Here is a 9,674-nt window from a genome sequence, read left to right as displayed (position 1 = left end):
CAAATTACTGATGAATTTGATTTTTTTCTGTATTAAAATATAGGTTGTGTACTCTCCACTGCATTGGCTATAGACCATTTAATCTATTACAATTGGAAAAAACTGAACTAAACACCTGTTGCAGGTTGGGGCTTTTTGGCAGTCAAATTTCCCATTTGACAAATAAATGCGGACAGCTTCTGTCTCCTACTGTACAGGATACTCAGCCCTATGTCAGTGGGCTGAAACACACAGGACCAGAGAAATAAATCATTTCAGTAGTTAATTAAAAAAGCATCAATAATAACGGTCCTTAAAAGGCTTTAATGCTACGTAAATAAGTCACATAAATTGTCTAACTGATTGATTGATGCCACACTTCCACAGCTTAACCAATCAGGGAGCAGACTTTCATCCCTTCCTCCAGGGTGCCTCAGTTAACCAGCTCTGTCATTAGGAAAGATCACCTGTCACTCACAGCAGACATTCACTACCAATTAAACTGCACTAACTGACAGTGTGTGTGCATATGCATGTGTGAGTGAGAGTGAGAGTGAGAGTGTGTGAGAGAGAGAGAGAGAGAGAGAGACAGATACACTGTCACATTAATTAGTATAGCTGTGCAGCTGCCAATAGTGCCCACGGTGTGCTTCAATGTGTGCGTGTGCATCTGAAGGAAGTCTCCAGCTCATATGCATTTGTGCAAGTGTGCACGTGCACGTTTCTGCCAGTCAATTGACTGATTCTGAGGAGTCAGGACAATGACACAGCTGGTTGACAACTTTCGTGTCTCTCTGCTCCCATCATTCAACATCTGTCTCTTTCTTATTTTTTCTCGTACCCATTTCTCTTCTCCTTCTCTCTCTGCATACATCTCTTCTCTAAACCCATTTTTTAAATTCTGCATTGCCTTTACTTTTCACTTCATGCCTGGCCCTCTCTCCCTCTCAATCAATGTCACACATAATTAACGCCTACAGCTTTAGTTCGACAGGCCAATTAAAGTCAACTGTGGGATCAACTGGTTGATGGCCACCTACCTGGAAGGAACAAGCAAGACTTAGTCTCATTTGTCAATGCCCATCCTGGCTTTAATAGTCATCAAGTCCAGGCTCCCAGTGGGGTTTGGAGGCAGAAAAAAGTGTCAGGGTCATTTTACAAAATGATTATTAGCATAAAATTATAGTAAATGATGAGATCTACCTTTAAAGCATTTGTAATGGATATTTCTATTATGACAGTGACCATTTGTATATGAAAGGGGTTCCTTATATAACCCACAGAGAATTATCACCCGACTCTGCAGTTCCCCTCAGCTATATGGAGCTGTATAATGTATCTAGTTTTCAAGCTTGCAACTAATCTCATCACTCTCATAGCCAACCGGTGATACTAATTAGGGTTCTGTTCCATTTAGCGTAGTAGAGCCTTTCCAGAGAGCCAACATGGACAATAGCAGCACTCGGACTCTGTTTAACCTGAATGGACCGGAACATTAATTAGTGTCATTGCTAACACCCTATTATTTCATGTCAAAATGGCTGCTGTGAAAAAGGTCTATTGTTGGGTGCAGTCCCCCCAATTCTGACGTCAGAAAGGTGTGTGTGTGTATGTGTTTGTGTGTGTACTGACACCGTAAGCCACATTATAGCCTGTAAAAGTTTTAAACTCTAAGGACTTGCAATAATGTATTCAACTGACATATCATTGATGGTTAATTATTGTACATGTTGACTCAATAATAATTTTGTTTAAAATTAGAACAATACTTGAGCTGCTTTGGATTTCAGAGCCATTTTTACAATAGGTAAAGGGGGACACACAATCCATACATACAGTAGGTTTAACTACTAATATTAATTAAAATTTGATAAAACATGAACAGTAACGTGCTGAAACATAAGACTATGAATTAACAGGCACTTGAGCTGCTTAATGTCCTGCCATAATTACCATGATATATGAAACATAATCAGTTATGCTAATAAGGTCATTAGCTAGGGTACTTTAAAGGGATAGTTCTGTTTTTGAAGTGGGTTGTATGAGGTATATACTTACTTACTCCTGTCTGCTTATCAAACTAAGGGCATGCCAACCACCAATGCACAGTATGTCCACATACTTGTTATTACAGCTGCATTACTGTTATTAGCCGTGGTGGTGAGACATAACAGTTTTGATAGAATCAGGTCAGTCTATTCAGGGATTCCAAAGAAATGCAAAGAAAAACACACATAAATGTATTTTCAGGGTTCCAAAATGTAATAGTCAAGGTCCAGAGAAAACAATTCTCTTTGTTTGTGAATGCTCACTCAGCCATCAAACTTTCAAAGTTTTGGCTCCCAAGAAAATCACCAAAGAAAAACCACCTCTGTGTTTCAGCACAGATATTATCCTCTCTTTTCCACAAAATCCACTGTTACTGTTGCCTTTCGAGGTGGAAATGCTCAAAAGTATAACTTGTGTTGTTCAAGGGGAGGAACTTTAAAGCTTTTCTATACTTGATAAAACTAAGCTGCGTTCACATCGTATGGGAATAACCTCCACAACAACTTGACAGCTCAAAGCTGCAACTTTAGTGCTCATGTATTTTTAACCTGTTTGAGACCATCACCCCACTGTATTGTTTTTGTAGACGTTTTGATGTGTGTTAAGTGAGCTGCATGAATGTGAAAAACTGGTGAATATCCTCATTCATGTCCAACAGAACTTGATCGGAGATGAGAGCAAACATCATCCTACGCCAAAATTAAAACATCTTCCTTTGAGGAAACTTATTCGCTTCCTTCTGCCATGACTTGATCCAGCAAGCTTTGACTTACAAGCTGCTCTAACCTCTATCTAGGTCTCTGCCTAGGACAAAACATTAATGTAACACTGCTAACCCAAGTGCACTGACGATTATCCTGCCAAGATAATGATGTATAATTTACAGTAATTGATATTTTCCTCCCTGAATACGGAAGAATAAGTAATATCTTCATCATGATATTACCATTTATAACCCCAAACATTCACAGTGAAGCTCAACAGAGATTAAGTGTGTGTTGTGGGTGCTTGTGTAGATTTGTTTACTCCAAAATTAAAGGGGATAAGAAGCGAAACAAAAAGCAGCCGGGCTGAGCACGGTTGTGTGGTTTAATTATGCATTACAACTTCCTAATGTGCAAACAGATCTCGTATGATATTAAAAAAGTGCTGTTTCTGTTTTTATTATTCTCTCTTTATCTCTTTCACATGTGTGCATCTGAGTGTTTCTGTCCTCTGCACTTTTTCAGAGCACATTACTCCCTGTGGGCTTGTTTTAGATTATAATTACTGACACACGTGCACATATAAACACAGACATGCACACACGTGCCTGAATGAAAACACACACTCATATTCTGCTCTATCCTGTTATAAATGGTTGATACTTGGATGAGCATTACTCCTTTTACCTTTACATTTTGGGAAATATGGTTATCCGATGCCAGTGAGGGTATCTCATATAGAGATGTTCCAATACCATTGTTTTCTGACACTGATTCTGATACCGAAACTTTGCGTATCAGCTGACAGCGACCAGTCCAATACATGTACATTGAAAATTAATACATACTGTATATATATTATTGTTTTTTAACAAATCTATAGTACTAAACCTGTGTGATTGCTATCATTGCTGTATGGACAGGCTCAGGTCAAACCCTTTTGTCAGAGTAGGGTGGGTTATGACTTTGCTATCCTGAGAATAAAATCTGTGGCAAACGGGACACTGCTGGGAGGTAGCATGGCTTTGTTTCAGGGCTAATAAATTATGTGGTATCACATAATTGCCTTAAATAATTTCCCCCTGGGATTATTAAAGTATTTCTGATTCTGATTCTGATTCTGATTCTGATGCATGCTTGTAATGTGGAGCACAGATATACATACTCGCCAATACCCAGTACGGCATTTTAGGCAGTATTGAAGGAACTTCTGATACTGGTATCGGTATCAGAGTGGCTGTACCCATAAATGTCTGTTCATTAGAAGAAGCAGAACATCTGATATATTTAAAGGTCCAGTGGTTAACAGTAAGGGTTAGGGTTACCAGTAGTGTTTCTACAGTAGCCCAAGAACGGACAAACCAAACACGGTGTCTGGATGGAGGAGACGTTTTGCTGCCACTGCAGTCTCTCCTACACACTTAGAAAAGGAGGATGAGGCAAGGGCATTGTAATCTGCAACTACACTGTTAGATGCTACTAAATCCTATGCACTGTTCTTTTAATCCACCATTTTATCCTTGTGTTGCTCCATGTGAGTCATGGTTAAGGTAATCATTGCCTACATGGCAAACAGTGGACAAAGTCATCTAATTTATTACAATATACCCAATCAAACACTCACTATTGTTATTGATGACTATTGTTATTGATGGCCTTTGTTGAGCATGTATGTGTTTGTTGGTGCATACTGCAAGTCTGTGTGTACTGTACGTGTGAGATATTGACAGAGAGAGTGAAGCTCCGCTGTAAATGAAGTTTCCCTGTAGCTCATTCCCCATAACACACAATGTACCGTTGACAGATGGGAAACACGCTGTAGCAGACATTACACAGAGGAAATGGTGGGGTTACACATACATTCTGTTCAAACTGTGCTATTTTAAGTGTGTGTGTATGTGTGTGTGTAAAAGAAGGCACCGGCTTCATTGTGATAGATGCTTCCTATTAAGAGAAAAGAGAAAGATGGAGGGAGAGAGGGAATAGAACAGAAAGCAGTGAAAGGAGGAATAGAGCTCATGTGAAAAAAGTCCCTTTCATATCCTGTGCTACGTTTAAAAGCACACCAATATTCTCTTTGATATTGAGGATAATCATACAAGTAGTCTATTCATTAGGTGGCCAATATGAGTGCCACCTCCTATTTATAATAATCTAGGTGAAGTCATATTCTAAACCTACAGTATATGCTGGGCAGTAGCAGGGATACTGAACCATTCAAACGCTTACCATGTTTGTTAATCAGAGTCATATTAAGACAGAGGAGCACTGTTTAGTATGCCGGTCTCCCCTTTTCTCATCTTGCTGCATTATGCAACATCATGCACTTACAGGCTCCTGCAGAATAATGAATCACATTTACTGTATTAACTCAGGTCAATAATTTACTTGACTTAGTCTAACGCACTGTGCATCACTACTACGTCTCATTGATTGCATCAGAAAATGGCCAGTGTTAAATCGGTCATACAAGTACCTTAGTCTGCATTTTCCTTCTGACTGTGACTGTGGTATTACTTGTTATTAATTTCTTGATTTTTTCCAAGCAAATTTGTAAGCCTTCTTCCTTCGGTCACGCTAAAATGAAAGCAAAGCCATAGCAAAACATTTATGCTACCATAAGGGAAAGACGTTGAGCGTGGAAATGAGCATGCATTTTCAATGCATGTAACAATCTAATTTTGAACATAAAGCAGAAATGGTTGCCAGATCTTTCTTGTTGAGCCAAGAGTAGCAATGCCTATTTTGTTCAAGTATGAGGTGTGCATTAGATCAACCAGTCAGCGTTTGTAAGATGGTACTGCACTCTTTCATTTCAGTCACTCATTAGTCAGAATCAGTTATAGAGCAAGCCTTGCAGAAAAGTGCAGCTTGGTTAGTGGAAGTCCTCAGGAACCACTCTGTATATGTCCACAGGAGGATTAGGATCAATAACTGTGCCACAGTGTCATCAGGTATGGAACTTTGGAGGCTGCTGTGGTCCTCAATGAGGACCACAGAAGCATCCCAGTGGGACTCCCTCACACGGTTGGACTGTTGGAACATCTAGTCTACAAGTCACAAGGAGTCACAACAAACTATTCAGCACCTTAAGAGATAAGAAGAGAAGAGAAGACACCTGCAGAACAGAGGAATGCCAGAAACAGCTGTTTGTGAACTTCAGGCAAAACTGGTCACAGCATCCACTGAGAAGAAGTAAAAAGTCATCGACCAGGAAACAGTGGAGGGCCAGGGAAAGATCAAGGAGACTATTCCCATCTGACAGCAGAGGGCAGCTTTGAACATAGACTCTCTGAGATCTCTGAGTTATCGCAAAAAAACTGAGCAAACTCCCCTGCTGATTAACACTATGAGATGTAGGCAAAAGCTGAATCTTGAGGTAAGACTTATTTTTGTCAAACTACTGAAAAACATTGTAATCCCTAGGATCCAATTAAATTGGTCTCCCGGTTGACAAATAGACTCACAGACATAGACAACACACGCGTCATGATTTTAATTGGCAGCAAAATATTGAAATAATTGAAATATCTTCTCAGTGTCATGTAATGCCAAAACTCAGTTCATACAGCATAAAGTGTATAAAGTCCAACACAGAACCTGCATCACCACCATAAAACTTTACAGCATCGGTTTTACCCAAAGGAACACCTATTGATTTATTTCCATGACCGCTGGCTTTGCCCAACAGTCCAAACCTTCTGGGTGAAGGTTATGAGCAAACCATCTAAAATTATTAAAATGAATACTCCCCTGTGTCCCACTGCTGCAGTGCTTTTCAGCAATCATAACTAAGAAGATAGTGTTACAAAATTGAAAACACAGAGCAAAAGTAGGGATGAAATACTGGTTAATGACTTTCAAACAGCATTATTAAAAAAATTCACAAATTCCTGATCTGATTCATTCCACCACCCCACCAACATACCATATCCACAGAGTAAAAATGATTTATTTATAAGCAGTGCTGCTGGTTATCATACCATGTGAAGTGTTGTGTTGTGTTTGGTCTTGTACAGTTCTGTTATGATACATTGTGATTTGAAAAAAAAATGAAAAACTGCTTGTCATAGTTTTTCCTTAGATACTGTATATTCATGATAGTGACATGAGTGAGTAAATCCCTTTAGACAGCAGATCTGAGCTAAATAATTTGGTAGTCTAATCACAGCCAATTACACAGAATAATATGAGTTGGTTTTTTTTTCCGATTTAGTTACAGTTTTTATGTGTTTTTTTAAATAATTTGTTTCAGCAAATAAAATAATGGTACTTCTCTGTCTAAAAACATATAGGACATTTTGATATAATGAATATGAAAAGGTCTCTTTATTAGTTGAACTTCTCCATGTTATTTGCTCTTTTTACTGAATACCGTTAGATAGATTTCAGGTTTCACTTCTATTGATGGGAGTCTTTACCTTATCAAACCTTGATTTGCATATCTGTAGAAATACTAACCAACCCTGATCTTATGACAGCATACAAAAAGTTACCGTTGAATCACATGGATGCTGACTAATACACACGTGTTCTTTGAAATAAATTATATTTTAATACATACACTACTTTATTATTCACAGTCTTGGTGAGAGCTCTTTTATTCACAACACATGTTAAAAAAGAGGAGACGAGTGAAAGAGGCCTTGAAACAACCTAGATATTGAATATACAGAAGCAATATGCAGAGAAACAACTGCAGTGTTATGCAGCAAGTTATGTCCTTCTATACTTGCTTATTAAATTGAAACACCTCACTTTAATCTGCTTCCAATGAGTGCAACAGCACAATAACCTTCAAGCTTCCTAGATTACTGACAATCAAGCCACCAAAAATCTCTAGGGACACGTCACCAAATGGAGAAACTGAAGGAGAGTGAGAGCTACTGAGGCAGATGGAAGGGATTTGTTTTACCCCCTTTCCCCTTGTTCTCTACTCACCTCTCCTGTTGACTGCTCTCCTGTTTCCTCTTTTCCTATTCCCTCTATACTATAGAGTGTCTCTTTTGCTTGATTGAATTGAATTCATAATTTTTGTCATGTATTTTTCTCTCCCTCTCCTTTACCACTTGCTTGTTATAGTTCGCCTCCAGTCCAGTCAGATTCCTGTTTTTAAAGCATTGTACTAAGGACATTTCTGCATTGTGAGGACATTTCAGTGTCAGTATTTTCAGTCTCTTTCAGTTTAAAACCATTATAGAAAAAGAAGAAGATTTTCTTTGAAGTGATTTTTTTCTTTTTTCATGCAGATTTTTACAAACATAGGCCCACTTAGGCCTGACATACGGCAGTGCCCAGGAGGTAAACTGGCACCTCTCCAGTTACCGGTCCGTGCTGGACTTGAACCGGCCACCCTCCGGTTCCCAAGCCAAGCCCCTATGGGCATTGAGCTACTGCTGCCCCTTAATGAGAACATTTCTGTGTCAGAATTTTCCTTTTTTCCTAGTTGAGTTTTAAACCATCATAGTGAGGACATTTTCTCATTGTGCGGACATTTTGGCTGGTCTTCACAAATTCAAAAGAATGTTTGAAGGTCAAGACTTGGTTTAAAGATTCAGGTTAGAATTAGGTTTATGTTAGGTTGCGGTAGGGGGTCTGGGTTAGGGGCTAGGAAATGCATTTTGTCAATGAGGGTCCTCACAAGTCCAGAAAGACAAAAATTTTTGTCTGTGTTTATGAATTTGGCATTCTTTATGTGTACTTTGTCTTCTCTTGCCACATATATTACTTGGACAGATGGATGTCAACCCGATACAAAATGAGCTTTCCCCCTTCTCTTCTTCTTTACATCTTTCACTCCCCTTTTATTTTAATCTCCCCATATTCTGGTTCTTCCTACCCTCCATCCAATTCTTCCCACTTTCCTCCCATTCTTCTTCCTATTTTATTGAGAATTACTCCTTCCCTCCTTTCACTCCATGTGATTATACCTTTTTATATCCCGTTTCACCACTTTTTTCGTCTCCCTATCTCTCTCTTTAGCTCTGACAGTAATTGCTGCCTCTGACAATTTGAAACCATTAGCTGTAGAGCAGACAGACAGAAAGACATTAAACCTGGGGATGCACTACATGACCAAACAGACTGTGAAACAATTGGACCAAACACACCTAAAGCTACAGTGCAGCGGCATGCCCAACAGCACAGGCAGCTGTTTGGGTTCTCAGGATTTCACTAAGCCTTCTCAGAAATCCTATACAGCCGAGGTCGGGCCAGACAATTTAGCTAGACTTTAGCTATAGGGAGGAGATAAAGAGGATTCACTTTTAACAAGAATACGAAGAGGAAGATGGACCTGAAATGCAATGTGTAGCTGTTACAAAAGAAATGTTTTACCAAAGTAACAAAACTGGGGAAAAAAGAGAGTAACAAAACTTTGAGGCTCTTGGTACACAGCCGCAAATCAATTATTCTAACCGCAAACTACAGTAATACCACTGACTGTAGAAAAACATGCATGTAATAATAAACAATTCAAAACAACAATTACAAAGCACATTAAAGTATACATCCAAAATAGGCCGTAGTACAATAAAATACAAAATAAAACAGAATGTATCCCATCTGTGTAATTTTTAAAGGAATAATTAGATGTGTTAGGTTGACATATTTAGTTCTGATGATACTGAAATGGAAGAATATCCTTGAAATAGATTGTGGCTTTGATGAAGCAGAATAAAGATGGTGCTTGAGTCAGTCACACATGGATAAACGTATCTGTTTCTTACTGCTCTGTAGCCATCCAAGACTGTGTAGGAAAATAGCTGCTGGCCAAGGTACCCCTAGGCTTGAAGCTGATAACAGTTGCACAATAAAAGACGTAGATTAGATTTGGCAATATCTGAAATATGTTGAGGGCCAGTAGTAATATCAATCTGTCTTGTCTGGATTGAAGTAAAGAAAATCAGTTGCCACCCAGTTTTTGACGTTGTTTCAACAATT

The sequence above is a fragment of the Morone saxatilis genome, unplaced genomic scaffold, assembly GCF_004916995.1.
Source record: "Morone saxatilis isolate NCDOM2014 unplaced genomic scaffold, NCSU_SB_2.0 Contig3, whole genome shotgun sequence".
In the NCBI taxonomy this organism is placed as follows: Eukaryota; Metazoa; Chordata; class Actinopteri; family Moronidae; genus Morone; species Morone saxatilis.
This window is presented reverse-complemented; position numbering follows the sequence as displayed.